This window comes from Falco peregrinus, chromosome 2 (genome assembly GCF_023634155.1).
Source record: "Falco peregrinus isolate bFalPer1 chromosome 2, bFalPer1.pri, whole genome shotgun sequence".
Lineage (NCBI taxonomy): Eukaryota > Metazoa > Chordata > Aves > Falconiformes > Falconidae > Falco > Falco peregrinus.
The window spans coordinates 81,230,013-81,248,836 of record NC_073722.1 but is presented as its reverse complement, the minus strand read 5'-3'; the positions used below and the strand labels follow the sequence as shown (position 1 = coordinate 81,248,836).

Here is an 18,824-nt window from a genome sequence, read left to right as displayed (position 1 = left end):
GATTTATGGTCCCATGAGCTTTAGTCAAATGTATAAGGACCACAGGATCACAAATCCACTGTGGAAATCATCTCATTATATGACCCTTCACATCTCATTTCCCTGCAAAGCTGCTTTCAGGGTGGAACAGCAGCTAGCTCAGTGAGGCAATAGCACAATGGCAGAGAAGTTCATGAATGGTCATTCCTTGCAGTCTCACAAAATCTATTAATGTTCTTTCCTATTTTTATTTTTTTTTCCAGGGGATCCTGAGTCCTACTGTAGCGGTTACTGTGTGCATGCTATATGTGTGTTCATGGTATATGTTCAGTACAGCTGACTCCTCTTGTAAATGGTAAGGCCTACAACAGACCTGTGCGTGTGAGGTAAGTCTACTATGAGGTAGTTTCCACAGATGTATCCTACAGTTTTGGTGGTTTCATGCATTGGATATGGGGTCCAACACACACTCTAAAGCTTGTAGTAATCTGTTTCATTTTCAATAATGATGACTATGAGAGTAACAAAGTATTTTCTTCTACAAACTACGAATGAGTGTTTTCTTAGTATTTGTAAAGTAAACCAGTATGTAGATGTGCAAAACATTCATGTAATTGTAGTTAAGAGTCATTTGGAGTGTCATATGATAACTTAAATAGTTTGTAACGGAGTGTGTGAATAATCTTAGCTAGTCCATGAATATAAGAAAAGCATTCTGCTCAATTTCACTTTTCAATTCTTTTCAGTCAACCACTTCTGAAAGCCCCTCCAGGTGAGGTACTTCCTCGTATGAATCTTACCTTCTCATTTATATCTGTCTCCAGAAAACTGAGATGATAGAAACATTGAAGAAGATCAGGTTTGAAATAAAAATTAAAATTCCTGTAGAACACATGATATTTCTGGAAGACAGTGTCCGTCTATTGACTTTTTTTTTTTTCTCCCCCATCTACTAAAGTGGGCTGAAAATGCAAAAATTGTGTGTCTATGATGCAAAAATACAACACCTAAAGAAGAAAGAAAGAGGAAAATTTAAAGGGCTTTTTAATGGGAAAATTGAATTAAAGGTCTCTATATAATGCCTAAATTCTGTGGTGGTAGAAAACAATGCAAATGCTACAGATTTGAGAATATTAACTTCTTATAAATAAATTAGTAAGAAATCTTTGAGCTGTACTTCTATTCAAAGGATATATTGTTGTGTTGCTTCTTAAGCAAGTATCAAAAAAAGTAACTGTAAATCAATTTTACATTTTTGTGTAAATGTAAATTAAGTGTTTATGATGCTGGCACTTTCATGTCTTCACTGTTTTCTTTGGTGACCAATTCCTTTAAAAAACCTGAGCTCAGATAATTACTCTACTGGAGAGAAGTGTGCAATATATGAACAGTGAAAAATCCTGTGCAAGGAGCAGCTTGAGACCTGAGTAAAATTGAAATTTCTCATTTTGTCCTGTGATATGCACACAACTTTTCAAAATGGAAAATTAAAATATCTATATTTGCATAATGTACTATGGAAATTTTGGATAAGAATATGATGCTGTTACACTAAATAATACCTCAGAATTTTAGCTCAGCAATGGGAACGAAATGCAATTCAATTGCAGCAACACTGTCAGAATTCAGCTTCACATGGGGGACTACATAAGATACTTTAGAGTTCAAGGTACTTTAAACCTCGTGCCCTTCCCTGATAGATACCTAAGTCATATGTAAATGTGTATTGTTTTCAGGTTTAGCTCAATGGATTTCCTTTCTTTGAAGCTTTAGTGACAAACACAGAGTTGTATTAAAAATGTCTGGGGTTCCTTTTTTTATTTTTCCTCCCCCACCCTGCTTCCTCCATAGAGTAACTTCCCAGCCTGAGTATTATGAGTGGCATTAGTGAAACAATTGCTGGTCTTGGTATGGATCTGCCATTGCAGAGCAAGCTTTATGGATGAAGATGAAATGGCTTTTCAGCTTATTTCTGCAGTTGAGTTTTCAATACTGCTGTTATCCTTATGTGAAGCTGTACTGTGATGTGCTACTTAAAGAGGGTTTTAAGCATCTTTTGAGCATAAGGTTGGACTAGAGGTCTCCTGAGGTCCTTCCAACCTCAATTATCCTGTGATCTGGTGAATGTTACTTCTGGGGAAGAATTCTTCATGCTTAGTGAAATACATTTCATGTTTTTCATAACATCTTGAAAATCTGTGGAGATCTTAAAAACATTTTCTTGATTTCTAATAAACATAATCATATATAGCAAAATGCTCCACACATTTCAGTTTTTCTAGTCAGAGAACCTATTTTTCAAGCTTTGTTTTTTCACCAAATTACATTAAAATATATACGTTTTGGCTGGTTTTATTTCTACTTGATAAAGCAGACTAGATGTAATTGTAGGTTCAGTATTATTTTTCTGTGAGAAGTAACTACATCGATGAGCTTCAGCCTAGAGGTTCTAAACTTTGTCTTTAGACATTTTACTGGTCTCATACAAGAGAATCTACACTTAGAGTGTGGATATTTATCAGTTCATTTCAATTAAAATGTTTCATATAGATGTCAGAAGGAAAACATACTTGCTGTTGTTCTCCAAGCACCTAGAATTCTGTGAGGCTTTTACATAGTTCATGTTACACTGGAATATGCTTTACTGCATCTAAAAGGGTTTTTAGTATGCTCAGTACATCTTTATTTCCCACATTAACTTCTTTTCTTGTATTTCGTAGTGTCTGGGAACGGTTTGCTAAACTGTTCTTACTGCTAAAGTGAAATATTTCATAGTTCTTTGTGCTGTTTTAAAACCCTTGACTTACCTTTAACTAATGGCCTGAAACATTTAACATCATGTCTGTTGTTGTTGTTGTTGGTTGTTTTGTTGTGTTTTTGTTTTTAAAAAAGGCCTTGAAGTTTAAGCATTTTTTCAACACGTAGTATTTTAACTAGGTAGTCTGGCAAAACTGATCTCATAAAAAAAATTATTCAGTCAATCATCCCCAGGCTGACTTAAGCAAGAAATACAAAGAACATTATTTAAATCATAGAATAATTTCTGTTGGATTAAATCTCCAGAGGTCATCTGGTCCAGAGCCAAGTTTAAATTAAACTTTTTACTAAAGAAAGTTCAGCCTGATACTTATTGAATCTAAGTAGCAGAATGTTCCATCAGTTCAAAATAATTTCTTTCAAAAATGTAAGATAAATGACTACTGATCAAGTATATATTGATTTATATATGCTGGGAATGATGACTTATGGATATTTTTTTTTAAGGTTTGGACAGACTTTAACTCAATAGCGATTGTGCAAGCAAATTACTTCTTACAGCTTATAGTAAAGACTGACAGCTAATTTGCAAAGGTAATGGGATCATGACTAACTTGCATGCTTTAAGTACTGCTCTTTAGCATTTCCAAGCACCTGTAGATTCAATTTTTTTTGTTTGTTTGTTGCCAACTTTAGAAGCTCTACATTTTCATGTATTCCAGTTCTCCAAATACTCATTTTCCTTTTATTGGAAATAACATAGTATGATAGTGAATTGTATTAGCTTTCCACTAGAATATGACAGAGCTTTAATTAAGTTAATCCTTTATTTTTTTCATAAACACCTGGAAAAAACAGGTAGGGTTTTTGTAGTTGTATTGAAAAGCCATGTATTTTCTTCAGTGTTATCTTGGCCGTATAAATAAATAATATAATCTAGATAAACAGATCACCCACAACAATAAAGGTAACAAAGGTATCCATTCTGTTAATGTAAATGCTCTTTTGTAACAGAATAAATCAGGGTCTCAGTATAACTGTTTTCTTTTTCTAATCTGCTGGAAGGGGAAAGCAAGATTGTTCTGGTAGCGTGTAAATCTTGCTAGTTGTGATAAACCTTAGGAACACCTCAGAGTGGAAGATATCCTTCTCTTTCAGGAACCAGATAAAACCTGAGCATCCTGTCTTATTACCAAACTCTGATACTAAATGTCAGAAATTTCCAAAGGTACTGAATTTCCTAAGGCGTGAGTGCAGCAGGTGTAGGTCATTGACATTAACTGTGACAGACAGGAAATTGTAGAGGTAGGAAACAGTGTTTTTCCAAGAAAAGAGGAAGGAAATAGGAGAAACAAGATTTGAAGGAAAAATATATACACCAGCCAAGTATAGTCAGAAATTTAAAATTTTAATTGATGAGACTCTATTTTTAGATTGCAAAAGAGAAGTTTACTTCCAACTCTATAAATAATCTTAATTTTGGTCTTCTTGACATTTGATTGCAACCTTAACATGCTTCATGAAGAGTTACTTTGTGTTTATTTCTATTTTAATTTAGGTATATAAAAATAAACCCATAACATGTTTGAGACCTTTATTTAATTGGAAGAAAAAAGGAATATTGCCCTTGAAAATCAAAGTAATGGTAATACTGTATTTTCTAAGCCCAAATGATATCACCATCAACCTTTGAGAAAGGATAGGGCAGCTTTGGAAAAACAAATAGATTTAAGGGATGAAACCTCTTTGGAAGAACAGACTGCCCTTAGGCTTTTTCCTGAAACAATATAGTGTCCCTTTCTCTTTCAATAAAAGAAAGCAACAAAATCCTAAGATTTTCATAACTAAGAGAACCGATCTTTCAGAGTGCTTACTGCAAATTGAGTGTTCTTATCTCACTGTGAGAGCCTCCCCACCTCTGGATTGTAGCTCAGTTTAGCAACTTCAGTAGCTAACACATGCCTCTGTATTTTGCTGAATTGAGACATTAAGTTATATAAGGAGTGTTATTTGCATAAGTGTACTCATACGCGGTTTAGAAAACAGTAATTAAATGTAGAAATATCTTGTGGATTTTACATTAAGTAGTGCCACTTCCCATAATACATCTGTAAATGGGATATACTAAATAAATATCTCTGAGGAACAGCTATTTAGTTGTTCGCAATAGATTTGAAACATAAGGGTCACTATGCACTATCAAGGCATCAGTCTGTGGTACCCACAGGGACTTTGATGTGATTTGGTAAATATTAGTTTTTCCTGAAGCAGTTCAACTTTCACTGTGAGCATGTGGGGAAGAGCCACAGCAGCCCCAGAGGTGATGGAAAAATCCTTCTCCTGGGGATCTGAAGGAGATGGTAGAGTTTGTCTTCTGGGTTCACAGGTACAATGAAAGTGGCTGGACACATGGCCAACCTGGAGAAAGTACCATGTTCTGGATGAACGTGGTGATTAAGGGCAGCTTGTGTGCAAACCATTTCATATGATATTTGTTCTGAGCCTGCTTTAAAAGCTGTCAGAGTTGCGTGTGCTGTTGAAGGCCACTGTAGCCACACCTCAGTGGTAACAATGAGCTGTCTTTATCAGAAGGTGTTGCTGTAGGCTGCCCAGCTTGCCGCTTGTTGGTTGCTGCGTTTGTGCTTTTTTCCTCGTGCTGGCTTCAACCCAATTCCCGCTCCTGAGGAAGCGCCCAGTCTTGCACCAGAATTGTCAGCTCTTTTACCTAGAATCTGCCTTCCTTGGGCCTCATTTGTGATCACATTCTTTGTCATGTGCCTAAAACATAGCACTCATGGTGTGATGTAATTCCTGGCTTCTTGAGTTTTTTGGAAGTCTGGCTTGGCACCTACATTGGTTTCTTGCCTGTGGTGCTTGGTGCCACATGAAGGTGCTGTCAGAAAGGGTGCAGGGAGCCCATCCCAGGTCTGACAGAGGACCACCCAACCTATTTTTGCATGGACCACAAAAATGATTGGGGGCCAAAGAAATGATGGGCCAAAGAGATGATTCTAGTGTGACCTGTGTTTGGCTCTATTCCCCTGGACCCATCTAGTTCCTCACTTGCTTTGTTTTGAAGTTTCCCAGCCTTTAACCTCTCTGGTTTTATATTATGAATATTAGTATTCAGATAACAGCCAAGATGTCCTCAACCTAAAAGGAAAAAAAAAAAGTTTTATGCTGAAGTGAAAATTAGAATGAAGTTTAATGTTCAGTGGGTGTTGTACAGTGCTTCAGATGATGATGTTTTCATAGGGTAATGCAGCTGGTCTTGAATGCCTGATTTATTGACAAGCAGGAGTGATCATAGCTAATAATTTTTACAGGTTCTCAGCATCTGTATAAGGTAAGGGAAGGACAGACATTGTTCACCAATGCATTAGTTGTTTGCGACTATTCTTTTTCTTGTGATTCAATTTTTATTTACCTTTTAAAACTTGAACTAATAGTCATGTGTGGCAACAAGTTTAACTGGGGTTGGAAGTATTCTATTAAGGTTGTAAAAGTACTGCTTTCCAGTCTTTTCTTCTGCAATAAAATGACAAGATGATATAAAATATTCTGGGCTTTGAATGCTGTAGTTGATTTGTACTGCTTGATTCTTTATTTTAAAAGAACCCTGTTATGAAAAAAAAAATAGATTAATGTTACTGCTCTGCAGCAGCTTTGCCATTATGTTTCAGATTCAAGTTTGTGAGGCTCTGTTTTTGTTAGGGTGAATGTCTTTAAGATTTGTGTGCTTAGTTGTAAAGCTGAAATGCTGCAATTTTTGACCTTTCCAGTTCTTGCTTCTTTAACAGGGACTTCATAAACTTCTAGTAGGTTATACTGGACTATTTCTCATAACTTAGGTAAATTTATAGGTATGTTTCATTACATAGGAATCAGGAAAGTTGTGAACTTGGAAGAGCTCCACTGATTTTACTTTTCTCAGTGAGACCTGCAGAATCTGGGACAAATTTAAATTTGAATTTTGTGAGATTGAATAAATTCAGTCTATCCAAGCTCTAGTTTACATTATTTTATCTGAATTTACCAAATCCTACTTTTATTATAGTAGTTCATAAATTATTTTGTTAGCAACTTCTCTAGATTAAAAAAATGTTAAATTTATACACAAACATTTACTTATATATGCTTATTATTCTAATATCTATATGTGTATCTGATATGGGCAAAAGTCAAGAACACATAAATATTTTTGTATTTCAAAGTAACACTGGCTTTGTTCCCTGTTTACTACAGATTTCTGAAACGGTTTGCAGAAAAAAGAAAAGGGAAACACAAACACTTCTGAAAATGGTAAACTGGTTTTAAGCACCTCAGTAGGGCAGCACTTTGCCTTTGGTGGCTGGGGAGAACAGGGCCAGGAGGTCCCCAGGGAAGCGAGTCATCCTACAGCTTGGTGTTGGAGCTGTAAAAGCAACAGAAGTGGGAATGACATAATACTGGAAGCTGCAGCCTCTCAAGAGTGTATTTCTATCTTACAGATTCAGAGGGGAAAAAAATATTTAAATCGGGTCATTAGCTAAGATTTTGCAACATATGTTTTTTAAAGCAACCCACCAGAACTCAAAGTAAATGTTGTTAATGTTGTTGGTCCATAATGCTACTGGTCACAAAACATTTTTAGTTTTTTTTTAAAATTTACTGGTATAAAACACAGCTTTATCAGACAGAGCAACAGTGCTTTTTATAGCTGAGTGATGAAGCTCAAGTTAAGGATAATTTTTTTCACATGGCAGGAAAACTTTTGAGTGTGCCTTGCAAATGCTGCCATCAAGTGACTAAAAAGGCTATGCTGTTTCTCACTAGGACATAAAAATATTCCAAAATGTTTAGTGAGTTTTCATTACCAGTACTCTTGCTGCAATGACTTCTCCAAGATCCCAAAATTCTCACTGAGGCAATAAGCAGAGATGACTACGTTGTGCATTTTTGAAAGTAAACATCTGATTAGACAGAAGATTCTGAAAACCAGAGAAGCAAAGTTGCAGAAGAATGATGCTGTTTGGAGAAGCAATGTTTAGCATTGTTGAGAGCAATGCTTTTGTTAATAGTAATTGACTTAATTGTGTTTTACTTGAGAAAGGACTGTGTGAAAAAGAAATTCTTAGAAATATGGAAGAATATTAAGTAATGGGGTTTCTTCATTTTAGCCAAAACCCCCAAACCCAAAATCCCCAGTTGTTCATTCTGTTCTGGAATGAGGTATATTTAAAAAAGTATGTTTACAAGATTTCTTGCCACCATTGTTATGGGAATTGAGATACAGTACTGCAGCAGTCAGAGTGTGAAAATTCTTTTTCTGCTTGAGCTTGTAATGACATACTAAGCCCCAGCATACAGCAGGGGCTTGTTCCAAGAAAATGACCACTAAGCAATAAAAATCCCATATACAAAATTAATTTCTAATTGTGTGATAGAACAGGATATATTTCCATACTGAAATGTTAATCTGCTAACAAAATCACCTAATATTGTAAAAAAGATAAACCAAGATGATAGTTTTATAATATAATTAAGGGATCAAATCCATCCCCTGTTTAAATAAAAAATAAAAAAACCCAGTCTGTTCATCTACTTTTACCCCTAGTAGATGTTGGAATTTTCAAAGGATGGTGGAAAAAGCCACAAATCCTGTTGAATTAGATACAAATAGCTAACTTGGTAATGAATCCAATGAAATAATCTAGAGAATTGCTGGTTCTTTTTTGGAAATTTGCAGTCAGCGCAGCTAAGAAGGGCAGGGCACCTACAAGGAATACCTGTTTTTATACTGTTGAACTGTTAGGAGTAAGGTTTCTTGGAGCAGGCTGCAATCTTAATGATCTGTCACTTTAATATTATGAACATAGTTATGTCTTGTAGTTACACAGTAGGGAACTAATAGAAAATACATTAATTCATCAGTTATGCCCAAACTCGGGCAAAACGAGAACAAAGAGTGATTTCCCACTTTTCCTGAATAAGAAGCTGTCTTTTGAATGCAAATCTGTTTGTCATAGCTAAAGGCATAAGAATAGTCTATGTGAGCAGAGAATTTAGGCAGTTCTAAGAAAACAGGTTGAATGCTTCAGGAGTACTGGGTCATTCCTGCGGGGTGGTCATCAGAAATGAAGATCAAACAAGAGAAATGTCCTCTTTGCCCAGAGGTCATCTAAACGTAGAGGTTTCTTTAATGGCATATGAACTACATGTAATGTGTTGTCTCTGACCTGCAGTGAGTAAACTGCTTATAGCAGTACAATCCCTACACAAAGGTGAAGGAGGGTACAGGGCTTGTATACAGCAAATGTGCAGGATGAAAATTGCAACAAACATTGATTACTGGAAACATCGGTTACCGTGCAATTTTCTTGGGCCAATAGAGTTGTATCCTGTGAATTATTCCCTTATTATCAGAACACCAGATGAAATGTTATTGTTATTGCCTATTTATTTGTAAATAAATCATTGTAAATATCCACAGAGTTGAATACAGCTATTTACATATTTCAGAACTGTGGAGTATGATGAAAAATAATCTTCCTAATATTGAAAATTACATGGAAGATTTCTATTAAGGATGAATGTAATATGGAAGAATTTGTTTTTGATGGCACAGTTAGCTCACTTAGTATTTTGAGCCTAGTTTTAATGGGACAATTAGCACAATTAGGAATTCAACCTCCTTTCAGCTGTTTATGACATGTTTTCCGACATGGAACTTTGTTTTTACTGTTGGTTTTTTTAACATGTTTTTTGGTTCCAGTATTTGTGAGAATTGATGAATGACTGAAGGTAATTTTGTTAGTATTTGCAGACTGTTTGTCTACCCTTCATGAAAGAACAAATTCCCTTTCATGTGTATCAGCATACTTTCAACTCTGGGGAAAGAACAGGATTGAGGAAAGGCATTTTCTCTAAAATGCTTCTTTCTTGTTCTAACTATCTGTTTTCTCCTTTTACCCTACCTCTAAAAAAAACCCTGAAATGAACAAGAAAACAAAAAAAACCCCAAACAAATCACCACCCCCCACCGAAAACAACCAACAAAACATCTCCCCCAAAATTCCATTATGTCTTTTTAATGGACTGTATGTAAAGGAGTAATTGTCACAACAAATAGTAACACGCAAAATAAAGTAAGATGATTTAGATAATACTATTGTGCCAACTTCTTAGAAGGGAGCTGTGAAATCATTAATACACTGTGCTCTTCTCACCTGTGTTGGGATGATAAAGGAAAGATCCAATTACTGTTGAAACTACTGCTAATCATATAAATCCTATAAGATATTTTCTTAATTTGTAATTTTAACTGTTATTTTAGAACAGTATTGTTTATAACAGTATGATTATTTTATAACAATGCTAATAAAATATCAATTGCATTTCCAGTTATAAGACTGTAAACTTGCAAATCTAGGAGCCTCAAGTTGGGATGTACTTGCATTCAATTTCTCCTCCCACTTCCACTCCCCCTATTTATTTTTCCTACCTCACTATTGCTTTGCTTTTATACTTTGATAATCATCAGACTTTTGATCAGTTTGCTCTCCTTTTCGAACCCTGTTCAGAGATAAACCTCTTATGCAGTGGAGATTTCATGTGGAGAATGCTGGTACCTGCAAGCTTTGCTGTCCCTGATAAATGCCATACGCTTCAATGTGAACCAAACCGCTATCTGAGCCCCAGAGATAAAAGAATGCAGGTAAGTAGAAGTGGGAAGCTTGTGGGTTTTTCATGAACTAGAATCTTTGGATTTCTGTTATGTTCGGGGTGGCTGATACAGTTGAACAACCAACCAACTGCAGGTGAGAAAGGAGTGAAGGATTGGGCAAATCCTCCTAGACAAAAATTGAAATCAAACTAATATAAACCACCATCGTTCCTCACACACAGCCGTCTCCTAGCAGGGAAGCACCCTTTTGGGTTGGTGACCTTGCTGGTAAGGATAGACAGCATTTGTGTTACTGGGAACAGTGGTGCTTCTGTCCCTGGTGTGCCTCCAAAAATTCCAGGGAGTCTTTCGCCTCATGCTTCAGCTTCCAGAGCCTTTCCCCTGGGGGAAATGTGGCAGAAGCCCTCACTGGGAGTTGTTTTGCTGCTTGACCTATTTTATTCTGAGAGTTTCTGATTAGGGTAAGCCTTTTATATCTGTGATACCTGCTATAAACATTGTAGTTTCCTATATGCAGGAAATGGCGATGGCTATTATCTCAGAATAAAAGCAGTATCTTGAGCTTGTTCAGAAAAGAATGATTAGCTTAGAAAGACATTCCTGTTAGTCTGTGGTATCCAGCTGTGAAATATGTAAGCCTTTAAGGCTTTTTATAACATTTCCTTTTCCTCCATAGAATTCAGGTGAAAACAAAGACAGCAAACCAAATTACCTACAGCATATACTTTTGAGAATTTCAGTATTTTAAAATTTTTAAATTAAAGGAGGGTAGGGCAGTACTGCGCATTCATTCAAGTCAAGTTCTTTTGCACTTTAATCCAGCCAGAAGACATAGAAGTTACTAGGGGGTTAATGCTTTCTGAAAACCACAGGCTAAAATAATAACAGTTGGGAAGAAATTCCACTCTGTCAAGTGAAAAATGTCATCCAGTATTGTTTGTTATTAAAATCAGTGCATAATTCAGTCTTGTTCCTTTTAGTGCTTTTTATGAAAAGAAGAAAAAAAAATCTTTTAGGCCTAATTTGTTTCCACGATCCACATCTGTGCACTTAGAGTACATTCTTCCTCATAATAGCATCTGATGAGACAACTGATGTTTACTCTAAACAGGGCTGGAAATTAAAAAAAAACAACTTAGGTTATTTTTTCCCCCTTACACTAAATTTCAAATGCTCAAGAATAATGTTAAGTACTTCTTTGCCTAAAGCAATAGCTACTTGACATTAAGAAAGTATGAAAGTTGTATTTATAATCAAGAGCTAAGAGCGCAGGAATGTGTGGTTTGGATATGTGTGAAGAATAGTCCAGGCCCTTGAAATTTATTGAAGGGCTTGCTACAGACTGAAAAGCATATCTTTCCTCAGCTCCTCAATCTTTCTGCTACACCTTTGCTTTCCAATCTCTCTTGTGCATCTTTCCTAGTGCAATTTCTCAAGAATGTCTGCTTTTCAAACGTACTTTGCTGACCCTCAAGGAACGCAGTGTCTCTTTTTTTTTTTTTGTGTTAGGATGCAGGGACCACCTCACCCCGAAGTTCCACTCTGTGGGGTCCCCCCTTTTCTGTCTTTAGTGGGATACAGCTGGGGCCAAAAGCATAGAAAACCCCATTTTTTGGTAATTATGGCCTGCTCTTTCACTTAATAGGTGGCTGGCAGTGTAAAAGTGATGTATGCAAAAAGCACAGCCTCAATTCTGCTTCAGTTTTTGAGTATTTGTTGGGGACATTCTCAAATTTTCACTGGCCAGCCACAGATCTTCACCCATCTGTTCTGTTTTGTTAAGCCTCTCTGAAACCTCTGTGCCCATGTTGGTTGTACTGTAAATGCAGCAGACTGAGGATATTTTTTTCTCTTGAGTTGTTTTAGTTGTAGAAACAGGTGGTTTTATCTTTCTGAGAAGTTTGAAAAAACCCACTATAGTAACCTACTGCCAGATGAGAAATTAATCTGTTATCTCCTTGAGTCTGTTTGAGAAGATTTGTATCCATCCATAATTTCATCTATTTACTGTATAATAAAATAGAGGATTCCCAACAATGCTTCTAAAGGTGGAAGAAAGAGCATATGCACCACATTTCCCACCCTGGCAAGGTAGGAGCTACAACTTGGTCACATCACACTGTCATAGTCATTTCCATGAATCAATACAGGGACAGCTAGGATGGACTGGTGATGTGCCAGGTAGCCAGGGAATCCAAAGGAAAGAAAGGCTTTTGAGTATAGCAGTCATATGAGGAGGAAAAACAGGAATTAAAAGTTAGCACAGCTATCTCTTAGGGGAAGGGGCTTTAAAGGAAGGGCCTCTGCCAGCTGAAAATTGCCTAACTTGTGTGAACTGAATGCTGGATGGCTGCTTGATCCTATGAAAAATCTGCTTGTGACACAATAATCATGTGGCTGGCTATTCTTGTATACGCATACTAGTATAAGTGTATCTATGTATACTTGTATATGTATAAGAGTAAAAGTATACTTGTATGCTTGGCTATGTGTATACTGACTAAATGGTGGGAGTTCTCAAGTGCTCCGGGGGTTCGAGCTCTGAAACTCTATTAAGAGTTTAATGAGAAAAGTCAAAGTAATTCCTGTCAGCCAGGCTATACGCAGGTAGTTTAGCATGCTCATGCAAGCTGAGCAAGTAAGTTTTCCATCATTCCTTGTTGAACCTCTTGGGAACAATTCATGTTGCTCAGTGTTCTTCCAAAAAACAGTTTGTCAGAGGATTGACCTTTTGCTTAAACTTCACTGGATTGCTTTGGTGGGTTCTGTTGTGTAGGCACTTTTTTGCACCTGTTAAGCCTTTGCTGACATCGCTCTTTCACATAGTCCTGTTGTGAAACTTGTGAGTCTTGAAGTTATGATGGCTTTGGGGCAGAGGTGAATGCTGTCCCTGCGAATGTTCATTCCATTGAAGTTCATATTCTATTCAGGCTGAAGACATTTAATTTTCTTTTTGGTTTAGTTTTGTTTTGTGGGTTTTTTTTTAATGGTAATCCTTAGTTTATGTAGTAGAGAGTGAATAGAAGCTGGTGATTTTTACTACTACCATTTGAAATTACGTTTTTTTAATATACGGGTAAAAGACAGTAATTTTTTTTATAAATTATCAAAACAGAGCTTGAACTGATTCACAGAACGTATGGCATCCATTTTTATGTAAAATAGCTTCTAAAAATACCCATCTTATCCTGGAGAAACTGCTTGGCTAAATATTGAAATGAAATGTAGCAGCTGCTACAAACAGAAATTTTTTTATTTATTTTTTTTCCCCTCAATCAGTGAGGTTAGGATTTGAGTATCGAATCATTCAGGGAGAAACTGAATAGAAACATAGTGACAGCTTAATTTTAAAAAGCTGCCATGCCTTTCCAGGTAGCACAGTCATACACTATTTTAGTTAGGGAGCTTTAGGAAGCTTAAAACTGACAGATATGCAAATTCAGTAAATCAACAAAAGCTTTCTCATCTTGAATTTCACGTTTAGATGGCTTGCCTTCAGCCATATTTGAAAAGAATATTGTATTTGTTTTCCTTTATTTTTCTTTCCCTTCCTTTCCTCTTATTTAATTTTACATTGCAGCCTCTATTAGCTTCAGTGAAAAGAGAATAAGACAAATTTTGTTTTCAGTGACTTTTCAGTTGACATTTTCATTTAGTATAACTCACCAGGAGGTTCATGTTTCTTTCACAAAATTACATGAAAAGGTTAGACAATTCAGCCATTGAAATAGTGACTTTAAAATCTCAAAACATTTCAAATCCTTTTCTTAGCAAAAGAAATAAGTGGATTATATGATGTTTTCACTGAATCCCACAGTTACTTATCAATAGAACAGAACGATATTCAACAGTGAATATTGTAAAGAAATTAAATGTTTAACTTAAATATTTTTTTTCTTTTCTTTTCTTTTTTTTTTTTTTTGTCTCTAGCACTTACAGACAACTTCTTTGAAAGGCACATTTAATTATGCTTTCAGAAGCCAGAAAGATGATGGTAAGAGCTGTGGAAGGACTATTCAAAGAACAGAGGGGCAAATGAAATTTTAATCATCCGAGTGTTACATAATTAGAACTAACTGACATTTCAACAACATCCATGTGGAAGTATAGCTCTCATTTTTTGCGAAGGGATATATTAACTAAATAACACACAATAAATCCGTGTTCACAGAATGTTCATTACTCCTTTGGATACATACTGACTGAACTAATGAAGGAACCGTAAGAAAATTGTTAATATTTTGTGCATCAGAAAAAGTAACATTATATCATCTCCGTTCTAATATTTTCTGTTTCCTTAGTTATGCTAGTTGAAGAGGAGCCCGTATTTTCTGTTGTTTATATCCCCAACAGGAAAGAAGATTCATGTGTTTGGGAGTTATGTCTTCATTTAATGAAGGTAGAATTAACAGAGACTTGAATGCTACCAAACCTTTCTTGCTCCCTTTCCCTTTTTCCCTTTCCCTTCACAGTTTTTGTGGCCAAACCTGATTCAGCTGCAGAAGAAAAGCCCCCACAGCTGTGGCACTGTTTACCCACCCCTCCATCATTTCACTCTGTGACCTTGCCGTGCCCTTGACTTTGCCAATGCAGTGATGCCAATCCTTGCTGCTTCTACAAAGGGCTGGGTAAAATGCCATTCCTTCTGCTTGCCCAGGGAAGTCAAAGTGATAATGTGGTTATAAAATACATTCTTTCCATCCTGGAAGAAAGAAATATTGCAAATCTGTTTGCACAAACTCATTTGTGATTCCTTTATTGGAAGTACTTATTCAATAACAGGCTGACAAAGGATCCCAGGCAGTCACATTTGGTGCAAAAGAGATGATAATGTGCTAAGAAACAGGATGGAATTATGCTGTGCTCCAGCTTGCCCAGGAGTGTGAATGCACAATTCTTTGCACAGTTTCTGCTCTGAGTAATTCTTAATGTATGGCACAAAAATTATATAAATAATTTTTTTAATCAATTAAATCAATGTTTGTTTAGACAGACATGATCTGGACATATATACCTAGAGCTGGAACCCTTTGGAGAGAGAAATCAGCTTTATTTGGGTGCTACAGAAGAATGTAGTACTTTTCCGACAGGAGGCTCCCCATTTCTGCTACAATTTCAAGCATTCCATGCTTTATGGACTTTACCTCCAATAATTAAGATATTAATCGTTATCTTGGTTGTCCTGCCTTCTCTTCCAGTGCTGCCTAATCTTGCTAGTAAGTATTATACTGTATATCCTTTAAGGCTTGATGTTTAGCAGTTACTGGTTCATAGCATAACATATGCGCTTTAAGGATGAGAACTCCAAAAGCTTTTGTAATTGCCTAAGCAAAGAGAAGAAAAAAAAAAAAAAAGTCCTTTCATTTCAGCTATTATCAGAACTCTATATTGAAAGCATCAGTGCAAAATGGCGTGACATATTCTTCCCTACAGAGGGAATATAGCTATAGAATGTTGGCCTTCTCAGGCTCACAGATATGCGCCACGTCTGCTGACTTTACACTAGGGCATGAATCATTTCCCATCTGGAAGCCATTAATACGGCGCTGTGCTGGCATTGTGCAAGCCCAGTGCAAAGGCTGGCTTTATTACTGCTAGCACTGCTGTCTCCTGGCATGGCTGAACGGCTTCTTGGCTTTCATGACTGTGCAATGGCATATCAGCAACCGTAGAGAACTGCCCTCCAACGGTCTCACTCCTATGACAGTGGCAGCAGAGCATGAGATGGTACTGCTGAACGTTCATATTTCATCTTGTGTTTTAATCTGTTTTTTTCAGAGGGGGGTTATAGTGTGTGTATGTGATTTCAAGAGATATCTTCATGAATAAATGATTAGTCTGGAACATGGAACTGCTCGACTTAATCAGCTGTTTATAGATGGAGCTTTACAACTCATATTTTTCTTTTAAACATGACAATCTTTGAAGTGTACATAGATGTAAATTCTCCCACCAGACTTGTTTTCATTTAGCAGCTATGTGTAAATGGAGCCAAGCACAATATGCTGAAATGAAAATAAAAGTAACATGGACAGTTTTCAGCAATTCTTTTTCATTGCCACTGATTTTCAAGCACTGTATTGTTTCGTTTTTGTCATGGTATGCCTTATGTTTAGCATTCAGATCTTACCCAGAATTTTATTGGGCAAGATTTCCAAGAACCATTTTTTTTGCCTAGATACAAAATGTGAATTTCATCCAGAAAATCAGCACGTGGTCAGGCCATAATCTACCTTTCATGGAGCACAAAATTACGGTTTCCTCTGATACTGAGGGTGGCAAACAGGGACTGAGTAGAGGGCTATTGATGGAACTGAACAGGTTGTGTGCCGGAACAGGAGCCTTTCCCAAAGCTCTGCTAACAGCAGGCTAATTCAGAAAAGAAACTGCCATGGTTTTTAGGGGCTGATTTTTTTTATTCTGGTCATAGCACACTGTCGCCCACTGGGTTAACTCATGCATCTCAATTAGCTGAAAAGCGTAATAAGACTACTCAATAATTCAATAATCTTTGGAGCTTTTATGTGGTGGCCAGACATATTGATTGATTTGGATGGAGGCAGAATCTTTTACTGTGACTTTGATGCACTTTTGTCTCTGTTAAGGAACATTAAGAAGTGGCTCAGATTTGCAACTGATGTTACCATGTTAGCAGACTAAGTGATTGATGGTGTCTTCTAAGCCCTTTCAGCCTGATTATGTGATATAGATATAGCTGGAAATGAGACATATGGAAAAGCAGAGAGGAACTTTTTAAAATATATGAGCATACAATTAGAATAACAAATTATCTGTTGCAAAATTCAGTAAGAATATGCCTGCTTTGCAGTGCCTGCAAGCAGCTGCAACCAAAATTATCAAAAATTGTTGTGTCAGATAATTTCATGCTAATATGGTGTCCTGTTGCCTTTTCTAAGCACAGAGTAGGAAATGGCACAGTAAAGCATCCTTGTGTGAGATATTCAGAGTTTTTAGGACTCTTCACAGTATTTGTCTAAATTACACTGAATAATTCATAGCAAGCTAATTAGTTAATTAGTGCTCCATTCCAGCAGAACTTGCACTATCTCTGAATTTGGTTTTCTATCTTCTTGCTGTCACATTACATTCTGAAGAAATGACAATAGAAGTCCTCTCTCTTGCATCTAAACCATTTCCCTACAGCATTTTTCTCACTTTACAACAAATATTTTGTCCACTATCTGTAGATACTTCACTAATTTTTAAGTGCCTTGCTCTGTATTTCCCACTGCATCACTAACAAAAATTCTGCAGGTAAAATGTATCTTGGCAGTGTAGGATTCACAGTGCTGGGAGGGGTAGCTGCGGGTGGAAGCTGCTGCAGGAGTACAGGGGTACAGGCGCCATAAACTGACGCTGTTACTCTGTACATAGCACCTGCGTGGGACACTCCGCTGGAGCTGATGGCAGTACCTCCAGCTGTGTGCTCTTATTTTAAGCAGGTTTTAGTATAGAGGCAGAGCTCAGGGGCTCCCTGTTTTTAGGACCAGGGATAAAGCTTAGCAGGTACACGTGAGCTTTTAAGATTCCAGACAAAGCATCATATTTATGGATATGCACAGGAAGAAACAAGCACATGTACTTGCTGTACCCCAGCTTTTCCTTGCTGTTTTTCAGGCATGTAGCAAAGCCTTTTGTGTTTGGGGTTTTATTGTTATTGTGGGGTGGGTTGTTTTGTTGGGTTTTTTTGATTGCTCCTCTGTTCCTTCCATCTAGAAGCTGAAATTTTTCTCCCTTAAAATTAAAAAATACAGTAGTGATTTTTTTCTTAACTTCTACTTCCTTGCTTTGCCGCTTTTTCTTTGGGAAAAATTATTTTTCAAAATTAAAGACAAAAATGTAAGACCCAAAAATATGTGATGGATTACTCTAGAAAATAGACAAGTCTTTATCTGTGATGACATCCATTAGATTACATGATCACCAAGGTCTACCAGTCCTCTACTGTAACCTTTAATTTTATCATCACTTGTGTCTTCACATTGGGTTGGAAAGGGAGAACAACAAAGGGCGGAGATACTCTGCAGATTAGAAATGGATTTTTTAAATTTAAAAATAATACTTAAAGGTATTTTATTTCCACAGATTCAAAATCTCAAAAAGAAATTACAAATTTTAAAATTTACTATGTCTGATTTTGAAGTAAATATGATGGGAATTAAGTACACACGACCACCATATTGCATTACTATGTAAAGAAGTAAAAATCATTGCATAATGAAGGGCATGACCATTTTGCATGCTCAGGTATGAGGTCTGCAGTTTAGTATCTCTTGAACTCCTGCCCTTGCCAGGCTGTTTTGTGCTCTCAGATGTATTTCAGCTGGAGGGTGGCAACTCCCAGCTGACACAACACCCAGGAGATTTTTTTGGTGCCCCTCTTGGGCTGCTTTATTTCACT

General features: G+C 36.6%; 1 long non-coding RNA gene across 1 annotated transcript; it reads left to right on the top strand.

The window, feature by feature from the left end:
- Positions 1 to 864: 864 nt before the first annotated feature.
- On the top strand, positions 865 to 15,915 carry LOC114010227 (uncharacterized). The gene is made up of 4 exons (XR_008745901.1): positions 865 to 3,330; positions 6,982 to 7,038; positions 10,299 to 10,432; positions 14,333 to 15,915. It is a non-coding gene; the product is annotated as an uncharacterized LOC114010227 (long non-coding RNA).
- The last annotated feature ends 2,909 nt before the right edge of the window (positions 15,916 to 18,824 follow it).